The sequence below is a fragment of the Sorex fumeus genome, unplaced genomic scaffold (genome assembly GCF_029834395.1).
Source record: "Sorex fumeus unplaced genomic scaffold, SorFum_2.1 ptg000009l, whole genome shotgun sequence".
Taxonomy (NCBI): Eukaryota; Metazoa; Chordata; class Mammalia; order Eulipotyphla; family Soricidae; genus Sorex; species Sorex fumeus.
Window position 1 is genome coordinate 6,860,053 of NW_026606066.1, and position 23,234 is coordinate 6,883,286.

Genomic DNA, 23,234 nt, shown 5'->3' on the forward strand with positions numbered 1-23,234 from the left:
TAGGATTCGCGCCAGCAAAGCCATTGTCATGGTCGGGCCGGGGTGGTGGATTTAAGCGAATTTTTTGTTTGTTTGTTTGCTTCGGGGACTGCCCTTGGGGACTGCTCTTTGCGCCGTTTTGACTTGTACCAGCAGCGCTTGTTGGAACTTATACCGCCTGGGCATCAGTTTACACAGACCATTATTAAATGCTCCCTCCCCTAACGCTTGGGGAAGAAAAGGGGGGTGGTCTATGATTAGACTGCATGAGAATGAGGCGATTATTTTTTTTTCCCCTCTTGACATCAAATTAATTCACCACTTAGACGTTCTTTGAAACCACAGAATTTTAAGGTCAATTCCACTTCCAACCATGGCCGAAAATAGAAAAGTTACTAAACTTCTTGATTTTTCTCCCTTAGCACTATAGAGGTTATACCAGAGAAATCCAGTTACCCTTCTTTTGTTATTGCAGATTACAAAAAGTTCCTGATTTCAGGTTATACCATTCTAACTCAGCACTGAAAATGAGAACAACAATGTTAGATGCCTTTGCTTGCAGCTCACAATTTTGTAAAAATGACTATATAATCTTACCACAAGTTTCCATGATGATCATTACATGTTGTTCCCATTGGCGGTTTTCTGGTACTCCCTGTTCCACCAGCCCACCATCGGAAGTAGACAAGAGGGAGGTGACTTACTGGGAGCTGTTGGCATTTGTTCTGGTCTCTCCCAGGGGTTGGTCTTGTTGCACAATGCAGAGGGAAGCGAACACGCCTCCTGGGAAGGGGGGGTCAGGTGAGAACTTTGCCAGCATAGTTTCAGCTCCCAGTACCTGGCTGGAAAACCCTGGTGGCCCAGCGAGGGAGGGACTTGGCTTGAGAAAGGCAAGAAGTGTGTCATCTGGTTTTCACCAAGGACATCCAGATTCTGAGTTCGACAACTTACTCTGGAAATGGAAAACTTTATAGATTTCACATAGTTTCTACTTCTAAAAGTAAAATATACACACTGACCAAAAATTAGTACTCTAAGCAAACATTTTGTTTTTGATCAGTAATACCCTTGTAAGTCGGCTTGATCTGCATGATGTTTAAATAATTATACATAAAGGAAAGGAGACCATGGTTACTTGATTTCCATAATGTGACTACTAAGTACTTCAATGATGCTTGTAAGTCTACCTAGCTTAAGGGGATTCTGAGAGAAAGACACACTGAAACTTATGAAGAGGGTTAGGGAGATAGTTCAACTGGCTGGAGCAAATGCTTTGCATGCAGGAACCCTGGGTTCAATTCCCAGCACCAGAACCCAGTGGCCCCTAAGCACTGCCAGAAGTAAATCCCCTTTCCCAGATCCAAGGGGTGTGACCCCAAATCCAAAACAATTATGAAGAATTAAACAGGTACACAAACACATGTTACATTGCTCAGTCCTAAAACTGCTGTAGGTTGTTTAAAAAACTGCTATTGGAATAGGTGGGAATATGCCTAGTTATACAGCAGGAAAGGGTAATAGAGAAGAAAGAGCTGCTGAAGGACGTTGCAGGCCTTGGGGGAGGGTTTGAGAAAGGGTTCACTCCAACAGCCAGATCCAGCAGGGATCAATTCAGCTAAAAGAACCAGTAAGAAGGAAGGCATGACAGCTTTGTCTTTAGAGACTTTTAAAGTGTTTCTGTGTCCTCAGGAGCAAAGAATCATTAAAGGACCATAGAAAAAGATCATTCCATCCATTCAAGAGAGTAAGGTGTTCAAAATAGACATATTCATAAGGATTTTTAAAGCTATGTCTTCTCTTAGGACTAATTTTTGTTTGGTTGATTTTGGGCTGTGCGCAGGGCTTACTCCTGGGTCAACATTTGAAAGGATTTGAGGGACCATCTGAGGTGCTAGGGATTGAACCAAGGTCAGCCACATGCAAGGCAAGTGCCCTACCCACTGTACTCTCTGGTCTTGTCCAGAGTTATTGTATTTTTTAAAGACTAGTATAGGAAGGAAGAAAGAAAAGAGCAAAAGAATGCAGAGAAAAACTGGGAGGAAGAAAGATTTAATCATATGGAGAAATGGGTATCCCTGGCATACACTTGCTCTCATGTCTTAGGATAGCATTTCTGGTGACTTCTAAAGCTAGAGTCCTAATTGTGGATACAAACAAAGTCACTGGTTCTAGTCATTTGTTTCAGGTGCTAATGAAATTAAGCCAACAGCTATTTTAGATTTCTGCATCAGTAGACATCAGTGTTTCTCAACTGATTTCAGTGCTTCCTGGGCCCCTGAGATATTCCACAGGAGTCACATGTGAAAACTGAGTAATGGGGGGCGGGGATCATAACAAGATAAGAAGCCAGTTAGTGGGGGGGGGGGAGGTACAAGAAGGAAACAAAGTCAGAAAGGGCCACAGTCAGAAAAAGGTTGAGAAACACTGGTATAAATAATCAAATCTGGAATTCTACCACATTCTACCACAGAACTGTAGACTTTCCTTCTTACTGTTTTGTTGCTAATTTTTAGTGGGAAGCATATGTAAATCCAAAAATAGAGTAAATTATTCTGATAGGGAGAATTTCTTTTATTCCCTCTCTCTAGATAGATATTCTATTTTTAGCTGCTACTTTAGTCTCTGTTCTAATGCTTATTGCTTTTACAATGAAAGAGAATGAAGAATAAAGGATTCTCATAGCTGTGGGGAAGTTCAATGGGGAGGAAACAATGGGTGGAATGTTAGAGTCTTAAACATAAATTAAAAAAATTTCCTAAAATAGGAAAAATGTGTTCTTTTTTTTTTTTTTTTGTCCCCCAGTGAGCAGGAGAATCAGACATGAGACTTTGATTTTGAGTAGACATCTCAGAACCATCTGTCCCAAACTGACCTGAAACCAGATTTTGCACAAATGTTTCCTCTCAAGAAAACTTGTCTGTTGGCAATACCTAGGGAAACAATGAGCTGTGCTTAACCCCACCCCAAAGGAGGGAAATAAAGTTGCCCTCTAAATGTTAGGTGGAAAAGTGTACATCATTGGCCATCTGTGGAAGGAAACCTGGAGAAAATTTTATCATCTCCCAGAACCCCCATCAGGGGGACCTCAGATAAATAAGATAGACCTAGAAAGTGGGGTGGAGCTGTTAGGTAAGCAAAACTTAGTGAAGTATATTCCTGGACTAGAACTGAGTTGGTCAAACTTTTAGAGAAGAGAATGATTCTACAAGTCATCCTAGTAAACAAGGCTCTAAATTCCAAAGCCCAAAATTGCTCGTCACGGTAGGGCAGGGAGAATTTACCAAGTTTCCTGTGGTCTGAGTGAAACATCTCTCCCCCATGCTAGGTTTCTATGCTCTGATTTCATGCCACCAACTAGTTTCATTTTCCAAGTGAAGTATTAATGGTTAATGGCGTTTTCAAAAGAACACAAAAAAGTAATGGTGTGATCTTATTATTTCTGGTATCTGAGTCACCCACATCTCAGCTTGGGGCACATAATTTCTCTTTACTTAATGAAATTCTCTCTCTCTCTCCCTTTCTCTCTCTCTCTTTCTCTCTCTCTCCCACCCTCCCTCTCTCCCTTTCCTCTCTCCCTCTCTGCCCTCCTCTCCCCCCACGCCCTCACATTCTCCTTAGAATTAGTTTCCTCCCTCAGCAAACTACTCTACTACAAAAATTAAAATAATAAAATAATAAAAATAAAATAAAAAATAATTTATAATAAAAATAAATTAAAATAATAAAAATTCAGAACAGAAAGAAAACAAAACAAAGTTGCTCCAAATGGGTGAGGAACTGAGATCTCAAATCCTGTTTTCTATGCAAAAGATAGTGGTAGTGTAGCTACTGATGATGTTAAAACCCCAAACATGTGAGGCAAAAAGGGGAACGTAGATCATCCAGCAAAGAAGGTACGAATACTTCATGGGATTCAACTAGCAAGGCAGTGGAAGTCAGCTGTTCAGCTGCCAAAACAGTTTTTTAACTTCCCATAATGAAAAACTGTTGATTCCGTGGAATAGCTTTACAAAATACTGGTTTGCATTTTAAGAAATGTGTTGAGCATCAGGTATTAGCCAATGCAAGTCTGCACTCTTGAATCCGTTTAATTCTCACAAATACTTATGACTTGGCACGTTATTCTCATTTTATATAAGAAAGTAAATTTAAGACACTGGCTCAGAAAAGCTAAGTTAGTAAGAGCAGAAGTGCATCGTTACACCTTTTTCTCAGTAAGAATTTGGATGAGGTCAGCGTTTCTTGCATTAAGAGGTGCCTGCTTCATAGTATTCATCATGTCTTAGACATTAGTGATGTGAGAAATAATGAGACCTTGAACTCTGAAAGGTGTAGGAAATAAGTGTTGTTCACTCACTCTCCTTTATTGCCAACTCACCTCTCCCATTTCAAAACTGCCGAATGGTTTAGAGGGCTGTGTGCTAGGTTCCACCCCTGTGTGGTTGGCCACACCCTCAAATCCCACTGAAATCAGTCTTCAAGGTTTTTCTCTAGAGCAGTCAATAAGCTCTCCCACTCGGCCACAGCCAGATGCAGAGCATCTGCTTGGATGCTTTGTAAGCAGCAGAGAGTGATCCTCTCCTTTGAGACACTGGTTCTACGGTGCCTAGAAGTGCTCTGTCACAGCCTCTGTGTGTGAGTCAGGACATTCTGAGGCTGGTGTTTACCAGAGGCATTAATCATGACTCAGGGTGGGGTTCTCCATCTTGCAGATTCAGTTCTGTCAGAACCTTGTTAATGAAACTCGCTGATTGATGATTAAAAATCATGGAGCACTTCTCTTATTCAGGTCTCCATTAACTAATTAATTCACAATAAATGAAAGGAGAGAATTCTCCAAGTATCACACATCGAAATTGGCTTCATGAGAAGGTCACACAGGTAGTGCGACTGGTGTTGTAATATTGAATACCTGTAACAAATGCATTATGAACTACTTTGTAAACCACAGTGTCTAAATAAAGCAGGAAAAAAATTGGCTTCCACATGGGGCTGGAGAGATAGTACAGTGGGTAAGGAACTTGGTTTGTACATGACCAACCCAGATTTGATCCCTGACTGTTGGAGTACACAGAGCTTAGGTTTATCAGATTGTACCCATCACAGTGCTCCCAAGTCACTCCCATTACTTTGTCAGTCTGTAACCACTTCTATGCTCTCTTCCCCAACCAATTTGTAAGGTCTCATCCTTCTTAGACACTGAAGCTGTCCTGTAAGTTAATATTGCCTTTCTCCTCTCCTTATGTCTTTTGAGCAGTTTACTTTAATGCAATGTCCTTTTGTATAGATACAGGAAGACAATTAGTTAATATGCTTGGTAACTTAGGAATTGATTGGCTTTGAATATTATTCACTCCTGGGCATCTGCCTTCTCAACTTAAGCCTCAGTGCCCTCACTTCCTAGCACCCCAAGGGCAGGGTCCCGACGTGGGACTGGATGGAACCAGGGCAAGCCGGTAAGTTATGTGCTACCCTGGCATCGCGATGGGCCAGGCCAAGGTGCCACGATTCTTAACTATAAGTTAAGAGGTTGATCATAGGCAAATGATGTCATGATCCAGAAGTAACGACGAGACTAGGGGCCTGCTGCTAGGAATAGGAAAGATATCTGGCCTGAGCACTGCAGTCTGAGATCGAGATGGCCCTAGGAGAGCAATTCTATAAGCTCAAAGTATTTCTTACTGTGTCCATACAAAATGATTAATATTATGTATGCTTATATGTTGGTTGGACAAGGAGAGGAGAAACACGTCCTAGAAGCAGTTTTCCTGTGTGTCCTGACTAGCTTGGATGAGACTGCTTTCTCCCCTTCAAACTGCCTTCAGTAAATGATTTCAGTATATTGAGGTAGTTTCTCTTATCTCACAGGAACCTAGCTGACCTTAGGTATACAGATTCCAGGTGCTAAGCCAGGCCTGGTCTTTGGGATGTAGATGCCTGGCTCCAGGCTGGCTGATTTTGGAGATGTAGATTCCAAGCTCTAGCAGATTGGTCTTTGTTGTGCTAATCTAAGTGCTTGTAGTTTGTAAAAAGATGAGGCTAGGATTACTGGCCTGCTGATGTAAAGAAACAATGTATGTTTGCTGCCTCAATGTTCTTTCTGTAACTCCTTTTGATGACATCACTATATTGCGCCCTTTAGAGGTACTATGATCTATTTAAGGGAGATTTCAGGGCTCTCTGGGGGACACGTGCATCAGAGAACCTGGGAATATGGGACTGAGGACAGAAGCTGAGAGAACAAAGGCGCACGTGCTTGAGGATTCCTGAGGCCTCCATGACATACATCTCTTCCATGTAATAAATGGCTGCTAAGACCAACCAGCTTGGCCTCTCCTTCCTTCGCCTGACCATCACCATCGACCTCCATGGAGTGGGGAAACGGCCTGACCGCCGGCCTTTTTATTTTTTGTGTGTTTACACACCTGACGCCACATATGTTCTCTCAAGCATCTCCAGAAATCACCCGAGAATAAAGTCAGGCGTAAGCACTGAACACCACTAGGTATGGCCCCCAAAGCAAAATAAATAAATTGACCTCCACAGCCCAGTTTCTCTCTGAAGATTTTGGAAATGAAATGGTCAAGAAGATGGCCAGTGAGCAGGGTCCAGCCACGTTCTTGCCTCTCACAGGCATGTAATCTTTTTATTTTTAATTTTTATTAGTGAGACATCATGAGGTACAGTTGTAGGCTTACAAATTTTTGTGCTTGGGTTTCAATTATACAATGATCAAATACCATCCCTCCACCAGTGCCCACTTCCCACCACCACGGATCCCAGTATCCCTCCCACCCCCCATCCCCCCCCATCCTACCCTGCCTCTGTGGCAGGGCATTCCCTTTTGTTCTCTCTCTCCTCTTGGGTGTTGTGGTTTGCAAAAGAGGCATTGAGTGGCAATCATGTTTGGTCTATAGTCTCCTTTCAACATGCTTCTCCCATCATGGGAGGATCCTCCCAACATCCTTTATTTGGTGCTCCTTTCTCTATCTGAGCTCCCTCTTCCCCTAGCATGTGTGGTTGGCCTCCAAGCCATGGAGTAAAATTCCTGGTACTAATCTCGGCCACTCTTGGGTGTTAGTCTCCTATTTTGTTACTTTATGTTCCCCAGATGAATGGAATCTTTCTATGTCTATCCCTCTCTTTCTGACTCAGGCATGTAATCTTTTAATCCTAGGTCCATAGGGGATATTCATTGGCACAACACCGTCCTAGCCTGAGTCTAGTGACATCATGGAACCTGGGGTAATGTCTGAGTGCCTCAAAGCCCAGTGTAGAGTTTTCATGAAGTGACACTTAAAACCGTGAAATAAACTTCGGTTTCAACCACCAAATAAGGAAATCCTAAACCTACTATTTCATACCTACAGTACGAAAACCTACTATTAAGAGAAGTAAAACCACCTACTTGCCAAAAGGGAACTTTTTCTAGTATGGTGAAACAAGATTTGATGTTTGCCAGTTTGTTTCCCAGTGAGGTCTTGGTGTTAGTCCTTCTGTTGTTCTGTCAGACAGCTGTGCCTGAGGAACCCTGGCTAATTCCTGTCTGTTCCCCGTAAAGTAACAAAATAGGAGACTATCACCCAAGAGTGGACGAGATTAGTACCAGGAGTTTTGCTCCATGGCTTGGAGGCCAGCCACACACTCTAGGGGAAAGGGAGCTCAGATAGAAAAAGGAGCACCAAATAAAGGGTGTTGAGAGGATCCTCCCAGGATGGAGAAGCATGCTGAAAGTAGACTATAGATGAAACATGATTGCCACTCAATGCCTCTTTTGCAAACCACAACACCCAAGAGGAGAGAGAGAACAAAAGGGAATACCCTACCACAGAGGCAGGGTGAGATGGGGGATGGGGGTTGGGAGGGATACTGGGATCCATGGTGGTGGGAAATGGGCACTGGTGGAGGGATGGGTGTTTGATCACTGTACAGTTGAAACCGGAGCACAAAAATTTGTAAATCTACAACTCATGGTGTACATGGTGTTTCACTAACAAAAACTTAAAAAAAATGTAAATGATGGAGAATGGGCACTGGTGGAGAGATGGGTACTGGATCATTCTATAACTGAAACCCAAGCACAAAAATTTGTAAGTCTACAACTGTACCTCATGGTGTTTCACTAATAAAAATTTATTAAAAATTCCTGTTCCCTATGGATTCTTGATGCCTCACACAACCATGGTACTCACAGGCTTCTATGGGTTAAGTAGCTTTCAAGGGTCACATTTATTGTGGTTTCTAAATTGTTATAGCTCATCTGGGGCTTGCTTCTACTTTAGAGTGCTAACTTTTCATTTAACTTAAGAAGAGCATAGGGAGTCTTTAGAAATCTCTGCTAGGATATGTCACTTAAATCCTGTTACATAAATTTCCTATTTGAAAAAATACAATAATGGTTTAAAATACCTGATTTGTATATGATTCTTGGTAGTTCACAACATACATTATTTTCATTTGATCATCTCATTAACCCGTTAACTAGAAAGAACAATGACTGTTGATTAGAGATTATTAGAGTGCCTCTGCATGACTTGTCAAAGTCATAAGGAGGCAAATGGCTAGAATAATTCTTATTTTCTCAGCTCCTAGATCAGCATTGTTTCTATATACTTAGTCTGTCTCTTCTTTGTATATGCTCTTTCCAATCATTGTTAGGTTTAGAAATATATTCATGTATTTCATTAACCCCCCAAATTTGATGAGGTTACCTCATCCAATCAATTTTTTTGCTTCGATCTGTAATTATTGAGTTCCTACTCTGTGGAAATCACTGGACTAGGTGTTGTGGTAGATATCAAGATAATTTCACCAGTTAACTTCATGATACCATATATTAGATAAGTTAATAGATACCAGATTATTTCATGCCCTTTTTGTATAATGATATGATTTTAGGTGGATTGATTTTGATGTGAAGCTTTATGATTTTTTTTTGCTTTTGGGGTCACACCTAGCAATGCACAGGGGTTACTCCTGGCTCTGCACTCAGGAATTATTCCTGGCAGTGCTCAGGGGACCATATGGAATGCTGGGAATCAAACCCAGGTTGGCTGCGTGCAAGGCAAAAGCCCTACCCACTGTGCTATTGCTCCAGCCCCAGCTTTATGAATCTTAATAAACAAAAATATTTGATAAACCACAACAACAGCTGGTACATCATTTACCACATTAAAATTCCCTTTATGCTCCTTTGTAATAAACCCCAGGCCAAAAGTTTTTCTTTTCTTTTTTTTTTCTTTTTGGGTCACACTTGGAAATGTTCAGGAGCGACTCCTGGCTCTGTACTCAGGAATTACTCCCGCAATGAGCAGGGGACCATACGGGATGCTGGGGATCAAACCCAGGTTGGCCACATGTAAGGCAAATGCCCCACCTGCTGTACTATTGTTCCAGACCCAGTTTTTCTTTTCTAGGATAGCATATAAATGAAGTAGGGCTTGTTACAATTAAAGTCATTTAAAAAAAAAAATTCATCCTTGCTCTTTGATTGCCAGAATTTATTCCTTTTTATTGTGGAGTAGTAATTCATTAAAGGGCTGCAATATAGCATGGAAAGCATTTTGATCAACTAAGGACGCTGGGTTGCTCCTGGATTTGGATGAAAATGAGTAAAGTTATTCTAAACACTCATAAGCAAAGCTTTGTGTAAATACATAAAAATGAAAATGAATATGCAAGCATCCTCAAAACTTATCAGTTCTACTTGAACCTGTTTTTGTATCCTAAACAGCAGTTTGTCAGTCTATAACCTACAATGGGCTCCAGGGTTTCCATCAAGACAAGTTCCACCTGAAAGATCCCAGAACATGGTATGCACATTCCTGCTTCCAAGCCTCTCTGTCTCCCTCCTTGCTCCCTCAATAACACTTCTCTTCTTTGTCTATGTAATTGCTCCCCTAAAGGACCAAATTTCACTTCCTCTGGAAGTTCCTTCTGGCCACCTCACCACAGAACTTTCTCTTACCACTGTGCATTTGTCATTTACCACAATCCTCTGCCTGTGACATCTTTAAATTCGCCTCTGACTTTTTTTCCCCTATCACACCTTGTGGGGATGTTAGGGACAATATTATTATTATTTTCATTCTATAGATGTGGAAACTGCAGCTCAGAGAATTACAGAATTAAGATAACACTTTCTGATTCCCCATCATCATCTATCCTCAGGATTTCAGCAACATCTTATTGTTCCGTTCTCTTAGATTAAAAATTGAGACTGGTGGGGCTGGAGCTATAGCACAGCGGGTAGGGCGTTTGTCCTGCACGCGGTCGACTCGGGTTCAATTCCCAGCATCCCATATGGTCCCCTGAGCACCGCCAGTGGTAATTCCTGAGTGCAGAGCCAGGAGGAACCCCTGTGCATCGCCAGGTGTTACCCAAAAAGCAAAAAAATAAATAAATAAAAATTGAGACTGGAGCCAGAGAGATTGTGCAGGAGGTAGGGTGCTTGCCTTGCACATGGCTGACCCCGGTTCAATCTCAGCACCGTATATGCAACCCACCAAACAGTACCAGGGGCCACTCTTGAGCAGAATCAGAAATAGCACCTGAGCACTATCAAGTGTGACTCACCACACCCTCCCACCAACATGTTAGCTCCAAGCTCCTTAAAACCCACTGAAGACCAAGCTTTGGCTGACCCATGCCCCTGAACAGGGGGGTAGGAAGATCACAGCAGCCGCTCTACCTTCCTCTGAGGTCCAGGCCTGGCTCAAACAATTATCCTGTGCCTGAGTCCTACCTCTGAGCCCTGAGTGAGCTCTGAGCCTGGTCACATATGCTGTATCTCTTTGAGCTGGTCATTGCCCTGGAATTTACAGGTATGAGACTCCAAAGACACACTGTGAAGGGCTCTCCATTTAAGATGCATTCTGTGGACATTCTGTGCACAGTTTGGAACTGGACCTGCCCGTAGCTAGACAGTTACACCCACCAACTGCCGTGTAACCCCAATAATGGCCAGGATCCAGAGATTATCACACCAAGCTCCCGGGAGAGAACAAGGCAGAGTCTCCTACCCTGTGCCTGACTATCCTCACCAGGGCCCAACAGCTGAAGACCTCCGGGTCCCAGCCAAGGCCATGCTGGGAACACTCTCTACACACTTGGATGAGCCTCACGCATAAAAGAACTGGCAGAGGAACCCAGGTGTGTGGGACCCGGGGCTGAGATCTCCAAGCCTGCACGGTTTGGGACTGGACCTGCCAGTAGCTAGACAGTTATACCCACCAACTGCCGTGTAACCCCAACAATGGCCAGGATCCAGAGATTATCACACTCAGCTCCTGGAAGCACGCAGCCGCATTTGCGGCCGCGCGACATCTTATCATCTCATTCCTACTTTGGACAAACTATCAGGCTACCGAATGTAACCTGTCCACACGGCAGAGTCTGGCAAACTCCCCGTGGCATACCCAATATGCCAAATACCAGTAACAATGAAGGGTCTCATTCTCCTAACTCTGAAAGAGCCTTGAATATGGCACTTAAAAGAAAAAAAATCTCAGGGCTAGGATGAAGGAGACGTTACTGGGGCCTGCTCGAGGCAATTGACGGATAACAGGATGGTTGTGATTGTTGTGGTTGTGATCTGTGGACATGCTCTGTGAACAGATGTGAAGACAGCAACCTTTCACTCAGCTTCGCTTCTTGGGATCAGAGCCTTGGGAGGACCCAGTTCAGTTCCACTGAGAGAAGAACAGTGTTCATTTGCCACATCATTGAAAGGAATCTCAGATATAATGGCCACAGGAAGCTAGCTGAACTTGGGGATGCATCCAGAGAACCCTGAGCACTCATTAGAACTTCCTCTTGCTCTAATGTTATATTGCTAATAACAGTAATCAGAATTGTCACAGTAATGTATGGAGTTTCTTATGTCAGACACTCTGCTTAATGCTCACAGCATGCTGAATAAATATCGCCCCAAATATCCCCGCAACTTTCTGCATCCAAAGGGACTTTGATATGTGACTGAACTAGGGATTCTAAAATAAGGGGTTATCCCAGATTGTTTGGTGGATCCTAAAATGTAATAACAAGAGTAGAGAGGCAGAGGAAGGAAGGCACACAAGAAGAAAAAGCAGTGTGACAATGGAAGCAGAGACTGAAGCAACGTGGCCATAAGCCAAAGAAAGCCTTTTAATTTGATGTGGGACCATTTGTTATATTCTCTTTTGTTTCTCATACTGTTGGATACAAATCACAAAGACATTATCAAGATCAAAGGTCAAAGAAGTTATCATGTATGTTTTCTTATTTGTATTCTATATCCTTAGGTCTTGCAAGCAAGTTTTAATCTAGAACAGAAAATCTATGAGAAAATATTAAAGGTGTAATGTGTACTTATATGTATATATAATGGGAATATGATAAAATATAAAATATTTGAACAATTTTAGATAATAATAACTAATCAGTCAGGCAAAACCATTGATTGAATATGATCTGGTCAATTTCATTGTGGAACTGTCCACTGGGAGACTCCCATGTCCAGTGTTTAGATCTGGCCTTCTGGAACTGTGAGTTACCATGGATGGTCTTGGTCGATATGAAGAACTCAGATAGTCTCTCACCCTGTTCATTCCATTCTAGGCCTGGGTCCCGATGTGGAGTTCTTCGGCTGATCTTCTCGGTCCTATCTTGGCATTAAAATCACCGACAATGATTTTGTAGAAGGTGTGGTCTTCTTTATAGAACTTTTCCAGCTCCATGTAGAACTTCTCAATTTCTCCTTCATCATAATTGGATGTTGGTATGTAAACAACGAAGATAGAAACTGTCGACAGTGAGCCACATCTATTCAAGTGTAATTGTCCGATTCAGGTTGTTAGGCATTCAAATGAATCAATGCTCATGGCCAAGTTTGTGTTGACAAGGACAACGACACCACCGACACCTCTTCTGTCGCATGTTCTGCGAACAGTTCTTCTCCAGTGTCGAAAATGGCGTGATATGATTGATACCTTCTTGTCTTGGTCAGACCAATGATGTCGTACTCGATCTTTCGTGTTTGTACCATCAGGTCCTCGATGGACGTATCTGATGCCAGCATACATGAATTAAAAGTACAGACAGTCGTTTTTGTCCTTCTTCATTTTTGCAGTCTAGTTCAGCCTTGAGATTTTATCAGCCTCTCCTTCTTCATCCTTCTTAACACTGCCATATTGGTGGCTCTTTCAGGGTCAGGAGAATGTATTTACTGGTTTTGGCATATCAAATATGCCATGTTGTCCCAAAATTCCAAACGGGATCAGACCACAGTCTCCTTCATGCAAAATTCTACTTCACGAAGCGGGGAGAAAGGGCTGCAAAGTTTAAGAAGAGAACTCCCAGAACGACCACCAACTGGGAGCTCTTTGGCTCTATTGCGGCAACATGGGAAGATGCCGTCGATGACAACATTGATGAGGAATACGATCGACTGATTCAGCACCTCCATGATTGTGTGAGGAACTCTGAGAGAGAGATAGCCAAAAAAAGACACCTATCTTCAAAAACTCTCAAGCTCATTCACCAACATGGCTTAGCGCAAGCCTCAGGCAACCACAAGCGAATGTCTGAGCTTGAAAAGCAGTGCAGAGAAGCAATCAGGGAAGACCTCAAAGAGAGAAGAGCAGCAGTGCTGGCAGATGGGGCAGAAGCCAGGAAAAGCATTTGCAATGCCTGCCTGTCCTTTGCCAACTACAAGACCAAGATGACTGTCCTCCAACGTCCTGATGGATATATCACATCTTCCAGAAGGGAATGGAGAAGATTATCCATGACTCTACTCAGATGTCTTTGATAGCCACGTCCACCTGCCCACATACCAAATTCCGCAGGATGGATATGTCATTCCCAACGTTCTCCCTTCTGAAATCCGACACGCCATTTTGTCGGTAAAGAAGCAAAGAGCACCCAGCCCAGACAAGGCCAGACCCAAACACCTGAAGAACCTGCCATCAGTACTCATCAATACACTGGCTCAGCTCTTCACACACTACCTGTCTGAATGCAAGGTTCCACCCCAATGGAAAATCAGCAGGACTGTACTACTGTACAAAAAGGGAGATATCCATGACATTTACAACTATTGCCCGATCTGCTTGTTGTCTGTCATCTACAAGCTGTTCACTTGAGTCATCCAGAATAGGATTGGCAGAACACTAGATGAAGGACAACCATACAAGCAAGCTGGGTTCCGAAAAGGATTCAGCACGATCGACCATATCCACATGGTAACCAAGCTCATTGAGGTTTCTCAGGAGTTCAAGATGCCGCTCTGCCTAATGTTCATTGATTTAAATAAGGCCTTTGATTCTGTTAAGACTGAAGCTGTCATCTAAGCCCTAGCCAAACAGATATTCACAAACTCAATACATCAGGATCCTTCGTGAGCTGTATTATGGATTCACTACCAGGATATCACCATTCTACAAGGTAGTGATCTGCCATGTCAAGAGAGAGTTTCAGCAGGGTGATACCATTTCACCGAAACTTTTGTGTGCCACCCTCAAGAATGTCATGAGATGACTAGAATGGGAAGGAATGGGAGTGATGATAGATGACCGGCAACTACACCACCTCTGCTTTGCTGATGACATCGTTCTAATAACACCAAACATTAGCCAAGCGGAACAAATGCTGTCCAACTTTGACCATGAGTGTGGAAAGGTTGGACTACAACTGAATCTCAGCAAGACAATGTTTATGAGAAACAGTCTTGTTCCTGATATTCTATTCACTCTCAACAGAACAAACATCTCCAAATGCAACAGTTATGTGTACCTAGGTCGAGAAATCAACATGATGAATGACCTGGCACCTGAGTTGCACAGGAGGAAGAGAATGGCTTGGAACACCTTCAAGAGCGTCGAAGAAATAGCTAAGAGGATGAAGAACCTCCAGCTACAGCACATTTCTTTGATTCCACTGTTCTTTTCTGCATTAACATATGCCTCGGAGACCTGGGCCCTATAATACAGGATGCGAACGCTATTCAAGTCTTCCAAAGAGGAATCGAAAGAGCTATGCTTAGAGTATCACGCTTCACTCGAGTGAGAGAAAGAATCCAGAGTTCTTTTTTTTTTTTCCCCTTTATTTTATTTTATTTTTTTTAAAGTTGTAGATTTACAATTTTTTGTGCTTTGGTTTCAATTATACAATGATCAGATACCCATCCCTCCACCAGTGCCCATTTTCCACCACCATGGATAATATCCCTCCCACCCCCATCCCCCCATCTCCCCTGTCTCTGTGGCAGGGCAATCCCCTGTGTTCTCTCTCTCCTTTTGGGTGTTGTGGTCTGCAAAAGAGGCATTGAGTGGCAAACATGTTCAGTCCATAGTCTACTTTCTACATGCATCTCCCCTCCTGGGAGGATCCTCCAAACATCCTTTATTTGGTGCTCCCTTCTCTATCTGAACAGCCCTTTCCTCTAGGATACCCGGCTGGCCTCTAAGTTATGGAGTAATCCTCCTGGTGCTGATCTCAGCTATTCTTGGGTATTAATCTCATACTTTGTTACTTTATATCCCCCAGATGAATGCAATCTTTCTATGTCTATCCCTCTCTTTCTGACTCATTTCGCTTAGCATGATACTTTCCATATTGTACCACTTGTATGTAAATTTCATGACTTCATCTTTTCTAAGAGCTACATAGTACTCCATTGTGTAGATGTACCAAAGTTTCTTTAACCAGTCATCTGTTCTTGGGCATTCAGGTTTCTTCCAGTTTCTGGCTATTGTAAAGAGTGCTGCAATGAACAAACAAGTGCAGATGTCACTTCGACTATACATTTTTGCCTCTCTGGGAATCCAGAGTTCTGACCTTCATCGATGATCAAGAATCAGGGACGCTGTCTCATTTGCCAAGGTGTCAAAAATCAGATGGGCTGGACATATAATAAGATTTGGAGAGGACCACTGGAGAGAGCCATTACTGACTCGATTCCACAGGATGTCAAAAGATTGTGTGGCCGCCCACCTATGAGATGGTCAGACTTCTTCATCAAGACCCTGAATTTTGAGGCTCTTCATGTTCCTGGAATGAGCAGACGCCATTGGGCTACACTAGCATGAAACAGGGATGAATAGAGACGTTACTGGAGCCCTCTCAAGCAAATTGATGAGTAACGGGATGTCAAGTGATCAAGTGGTCAATAACAGATAATTTCTCAAAAATAATGATAGCCAAAAATAATTTCTCAAAAATAATTTCTCAAAAATAATGATAGTCCCTTGGAGGGGAGCGGGTTGAGCTTTCCTCCCCGCCCCGACCAGGGCTACGGCAGCCGAAGACCTCCAGGACCAGCCACCACCATGCTGAGACCACTCTCCGCACCCATGAAGGTACTGGCAGAGGGACACAGCCACGCGGGTTCCGGGGCCGAGACCTCCACGCCTACTGGAATTGGAGTCGAGCATCTTCCACCCAGATCCTCCAAATTCCAGTAGGCGGGGGTCACACCCACCACCTGGCGGCCCCCTGGCGCCGTGTAATCCCATCAGCGGCCAAGACTCAGAGACTATAAAATCCAGATCCCGGACGAGAGCAGTGCAGTCTCTGCCCCCGCGCCTGGGTGTTCCTTCCCGGAGTCCCTTGGAGGGGAGCGGGTTGAGCTTTCCTCCCCGCCCCGACCAGGGCTACGGCAGCCGAAGACCTCCAGGACCAGCCACCACCATGCTGAGACCACTCTCCGCACCCATGAAGGTACTGGCAGAGGGACACAGCCACGCGGGTTCCGGGGCCGAGACCTCCACGCCTACTGGAATTGGAGTCGAGCATCTTCCACCCAGATCCTCCAAATTCCAGTAGGCGGGGGTCACACCCACCACCTGGCCCCCTGGCGCCGTGTAATCCCATCAGCGGCCAAGACTCAGAGACTATAAAATCCAGATCCCGGACGAGAGCAGTGCAGTCTCTGCCCCCGCGCCTGGGTGTACCTTCCCGGAGTCCCTTGGAGGGGAGCGGGTTGAGCTTTCCTCCCAGCCCCGACCAGGGCTACGGCAGCCGAAGACCTCCAGGACCAGCCACCACCATGCTGAGACCACTCTCCGCACCCATGAAGGTACTGGCAGAGGGACACAGCCACGCGGGTTCCGGGGCCGAGACCTCCACGCCTACTGGAATTGGAGTCGAGCATCTTCCACCCAGATCCTCCAAATTCCAGTAGGCGGGGGTCACACCCACCACCTGGCCCCCTGGCGCCGTGTAATCCCATCAGCGGCCAAGACTCAGAGACTATAAAATCCAGATCCCGGACGAGAGCAGTGCAGTCTCTGCCCCCGCGCCTGGGTGTTCCTTCCCGGAGTCCCTTGGAGGGGAGCGGGTTGAGCTTTCCTCCCCGCCCCGACCAGGGCTACGGCAGCCGAAGACCTCCAGGACCAGCCACCACCATGCTGAGACCACTCTCCGCACCCATGAAGGTACTGGCAGAGGGACACAGCCACGCGGGTTCCGGGGCCGAGACCTCCACGCCTACTGGAATTGGAGTCGAGCATCTTCCACCCAGATCCTCCAAATTCCAGTAGGCGGGGGTCACACCCACCACCTGGCCCCCTGGCGCCGTGTAATCCCATCAGCGGCCAAGACTCAGAGACTATAAAATCCAGATCCCGGACGAGAGCAGTGCAGTCTCTGCCCCCGCGCCTGGGTGTTCCTTCCCGGAGTCCCTTGGAGGGGAGCGGGTTGAGCTTTCCTCCCCGCCCCGACCAGGGCTACGGCAGCCGAAGACCTCCAGGACCAGCCACCACCATGCTGAGACCACTCTCCGCACCCATGAAGGTACTGGCAGAGGGACACAGCCACGCGGGTTCCGGGGCCGAGACCTCCACGCCTACTGGAATTGGAGTCGAGCATCTTCCACCCAGATCCTCCAAATTCCAGTAGGCGGGGGTCACACCCACCACCTGGCCCCCTGGCGCCGTGTAATCCCATCAGCGGCCAAGACTCAGAGACTATAAAATCCAGATCCCGGACGAGAGCAGTGCAGTCTCTGCCCCCGCGCCTGGGTGTTCCTTCCCGGAGTCCCTTGGAGGGGAGCGGGTTGAGCTTTCCTCCCCGCCCCGACCAGGGCTACGGCAGCCGAAGACCTCCAGGACCAGCCACCACCATGCTGAGACCACTCTCCGCACCCATGAAGGTACTGGCAGAGGGACACAGCCACGCGGGTTCCGGGGCCGAGACCTCCACGCCTACTGGAATTGGAGTCGAGCATCTTCCACCCAGATCCTCCAAATTCCAGTAGGCGGGGGTCACACCCACCACCTGGCCCCCTGGCGCCGTGTAATCCCATCAGCGGCCAAGACTCAGAGACTATAAAATCCAGATCCCGGACGAGAGCAGTGCAGTCTCTGCCCCCGCGCCTGGGTGTTCCTTCCCGGAGTCCCTTGGAGGGGAGCGGGTTGAGCTTTCCTCCCCGCCCCGACCAGGGCTACGGCAGCCGAAGACCTCCAGGACCAGCCACCACCATGCTGAGACCACTCTCCGCACCCATGAAGGTACTGGCAGAGGGACACAGCCACGCGGGTTCCGGGGCCGAGACCTCCACGCCTACTGGAATTGGAGTCGAGCATCTTCCACCCAGATCCTCCAAATTCCAGTAGGCGGGGGTCACACCCACCACCTGGCCCCCTGGCGCCGTGTAATCCCATCAGCGGCCAAGACTCAGAGACTATAAAATCCAGATCCCAGACGAGAGCAGTGCAGTCTCTGCCCCCGCGCCTGGGTGTTCCTTCCCGGAGTCCCTTGGAGGGGAGCGGGTTGAGCTTTCCTCCCCGCCCCGACCAGGGCTACGGCAGCCGAAGACCTCCAGGACCAGCCACCACCATGCTGAGACCACTCTCCGCACCCATGAAGGTACTGGCAGAGGGACACAGCCACGCGGGTTCCGGGGCCGAGACCTCCACGCCTACTGGAATTGGAGTCGAGCATCTTCCACCCAGATCCTCCAAATTCCAGTAGGCGGGGGTCACACCCACCACCTGGCCCCCTGGCGCCGTGTAATCCCATCAGCGGCCAAGACTCAGAGACTATAAAATCCAGATCCCGGACGAGAGCAGTGCAGTCTCTGCCCCCGCGCCTGGGTGTTCGTTCCCGGAGTCCCTTGGAGGGGAGCGGGTTGAGCTTTCCTCCCCGCCCCGACCAGGGCTACGGCAGCCGAAGACCTCCAGGACCAGCCACCACCATGCTGAGACCACTCTCCGCACCCATGAAGGTACTGGCAGAGGGACACAGCCACGCGGGTTCCGGGGCCGAGACCTCCACGCCTACTGGAATTGGAGTCGAGCATCTTCCACCCAGATCCTCCAAATTCCAGTAGGCGGGGGTCACACCCACCACCTGGCCCCCTGGCGCCGTGTAATCCCATCAGCGGCCAAGACTCAGAGACTATAAAATCCAGATCCCGGACGAGAGCAGTGCAGTCTCTGCCCCCGCGCCTGGGTGTTCCTTCCCGGAGTCCCTTGGAGGGGAGCGGGTTGAGCTTTCCTCCCCGCCCCGACCAGGGCTACGGCAGCCGAAGACCTCCAGGACCAGCCACCACCATGCTGAGACCACTCTCCGCACCCATGAAGGTACTGGCAGAGGGACACAGCCACGCGGGTTCCGGGGCCGAGACCTCCACGCCTACTGGAATTGGAGTCGAGCATCTTCCACCCAGATCCTCCAAATTCCAGTAGGCGGGGGTCACACCCACCACCTGGCGGCCCCCTGGCGCCGTGTAATCCCATCAGCGGCCAAGACTCAGAGACTATAAAATCCAGATCCCGGACGAGAGCAGTGCAGTCTCTGCCCCCGCGCCTGGGTGTTCCTTCCCGGAGTCCCTTGGAGGGGAGCGGGTTGAGCTTTCCTCCCCGCCCCGACCAGGGCTACGGCAGCCGAAGACCTCCAGGACCAGCCACCACCATGCTGAGACCACTCTCCGCACCCATGAAGGTACTGGCAGAGGGACACAGCCACGCGGGTTCCGGGGCCGAGACCTCCACGCCTACTGGAATTGGAGTCGAGCATCTTCCACCCAGATCCTCCAAATTCCAGTAGGCGGGGGTCACACCCACCACCTGGCCCCCTGGCGCCGTGTAATCCCATCAGCGGCCAAGACTCAGAGACTATAAAATCCAGATCCCGGACGAGAGCAGTGCAGTCTCTGCCCCCGCGCCTGGGTGTTCCTTCCCGGAGTCCCTTGGAGGGGAGCGGGTTGAGCTTTCCTCCCCGCCCCGACCAGGGCTACGGCAGCCGAAGACCTCCAGGACCAGCCACCACCATGCTGAGACCACTCTCCGCACCCATGAAGGTACTGGCAGAGGGACACAGCCACGCGGGTTCCGGGGCCGAGACCTCCACGCCTACTGGAATTGGAGTCGAGCATCTTCCACCCAGATCCTCCAAATTCCAGTAGGCGGTGGTCACACCCACCACCTGGCCCCCTGGCGCCGTGTAATTCCCATCAGCGGCCAAGACTCAGAGACTATAAAATCCAGATCCCGGATGAGAGCAGTGCAGTCTCTGCCCCCGCGCCTGGGTGTTCCTTCCCGGAGTCCCTTGGAGGGGAGCGGGTTGAGCTTTCCTCCCCGCCCCGACCAGGGCTACGGCAGCCGAAGACCTCCAGGACCAGCCACCACCATGCTGAGACCACTCTCCGCACCCATGAAGGTACTGGCAGAGGGACACAGCCACGCGGGTTCCGGGGCCGAGACCTCCACGCCTACTGGAAGTGGAGTCGAGCATCTTCCACCCAGATCCTCCAAATTCCAGTAGGCGGGGGTCACACCCACCACCTGGCCCCCTGGCGCCGTGTAATCCCATCAGCGGCCAAGACTCAGAGACTATAAAATCCAGATCCCGGACGAGAGCAGTGCAGTCTCTGCCCCCGCGCCTGGGTGTTCCTTCCCGGAGTCCCTTGGAGGGGAGCGGGTTGAGCTTTCCTCCCCGCCCCGACCAGGGCTACGGCAGCCGAAGACCTCCAGGACCAGCCACCACCATGCTGAGACCACTCTCCGCACCCATGAAGGTACTGGCAGAGGGACACAGCCACGCGGGTTCCGGGGCCGAGACCTCCACGCCTACTGGAATTGGAGTCGAGCATCTTCCACCCAGATCCTCCAAATTCCAGTAGGCGGGGGTCACACCCACCACCTGGCCCCCTGGCGCCGTGTAATCCCATCAGCGGCCAAGACTCAGAGACTATAAAATCCAGATCCCGGACGAGAGCAGTGCAGTCTCTGCCCCCACGCCTGGGTGTTCCTTCCCGGAGTCCCTTGGAGGGGAGCGGGTTGAGCTTTCCTCCCCGCCCCGACCAGGGCTACGGCAGCCGAAGACCTCCAGGACCAGCCACCACCATGCTGAGACCACTCTCCGCACCCATGAAGGTACTGGCAGAGGGACACAGCCACGCGGGTTCCGGGGCCGAGACCTCCACGCCTACTGGAATTGGAGTCGAGCATCTTCCACCCAGATCCTCCAAATTCCAGTAGGCGGGGGTCACACCCACCACCTGGCCCCCTGGCGCCGTGTAATCCCATCAGCGGCCAAGACTCAGAGACTATAAAATCCAGATCCCGGACGAGAGCAGTGCAGTCTCTGCCCCCGCGCCTGGGTGTTCCTTCCCGGAGTCCCTTGGAGGGGAGCGGGTTGAGCTTTCCTCCCCGCCCCGACCAGGGCTACGGCAGCCGAAGACCTCCAGGACCAGCCACCACCATGCTGAGACCACTCTCCGCACCCATGAAGGTACTGGCAGAGGGACACAGCCACGCGGGTTCCGGGGCCGAGACCTCCACGCCTACTGGAATTGGAGTCGAGCATCTTCCACCCAGATCCTCCAAATTCCAGTAGGCGGGGGTCACACCCACCACCTGGCCCCCTGGCGCCGTGTAATCCCATCAGCGGCCAAGACTCAGAGACTATAAAATCCAGATCCCGGACGAGAGCAGTGCAGTCTCTGCCCCCGCGCCTGGGTGTTCCTTCCCGGAGTCCCTTGGAGGGGAGCGGGTTGAGCTTTCCTCCCCGCCCCGACCAGGGCTACGGCAGCCGAAGACCTCCAGGACCAGCCACCACCATGCTGAGACCACTCTCCGCACCCATGAAGGTACTGGCAGAGGGACACAGCCACGCGGGTTCCGGGGCCGAGACCTCCACGCCTACTGGAATTGGAGTCGAGCATCTTCCACCCAGATCCTCCAAATTCCAGTAGGCGGGGGTCACACCCACCACCTGGCCCCCTGGCGCCGTGTAATCCCATCAGCGGCCAAGACTCAGAGACTATAAAATCCAGATCCCGGACGAGAGCAGTGCAGTCTCTGCCCCCGCGCCTGGGTGTTCCTTCCCGGAGTCCCTTGGAGGGGAGCGGGTTGAGCTTTCCTCCCCGCCCCGACCAGGGCTACGGCAGCCGAAGACCTCCAGGACCAGCCACCACCATGCTGAGACCACTCTCCGCACCCATGAAGGTACTGGCAGAGGGACACAGCCACGCGGGTTCCGGGGCCGAGACCTCCACGCCTACTGGAATTGGAGTCGAGCATCTTCCACCCAGATCCTCCAAATTCCAGTAGGCGGGGGTCACACCCACCACCTGGCCCCCTGGCGCCGTGTAATCCCATCAGCGGCCAAGACTCAGAGACTATAAAATCCAGATCCCGGACGAGAGCAGTGCAGTCTCTGCCCCCACGCCTGGGTGTTCCTTCCCGGAGTCCCTTGGAGGGGAGCGGGTTGAGCTTTCCTCCCCGCCCCGACCAGGGCTACGGCAGCCGAAGACCTCCAGGACCAGCCACCACCATGCTGAGACCACTCTCCGCACCCATGAAGGTACTGGCAGAGGGACACAGCCACGCGGGTTCCGGGGCCGAGACCTCCACGCCTACTGGAATTGGAGTCGAGCATCTTCCACCCAGATCCTCCAAATTCCAGTAGGCGGGGGTCACACCCACCACCTGGCCCCCTGGCGCCGTGTAATCCCATCAGCGGCCAAGACTCAGAGACTATAAAATCCAGATCCCGGACGAGAGCAGTGCAGTCTCTGCCCCCACGCCTGGGTGTTCCTTCCCGGAGTCCCTTGGAGGGGAGCGGGTTGAGCTTTCCTCCCCGCCCCGACCAGGGCTACGGCAGCCGAAGACCTCCAGGACCAGCCACCACCATGCTGAGACCACTCTCCGCACCCATGAAGGTACTGGCAGAGGGACACAGCCACGCGGGTTCCGGGGCCGAGACCTCCACGCCTACTGGAATTGGAGTCGAGCATCTTCCACCCAAATCCTCCAAATTCCAGTAGGCGG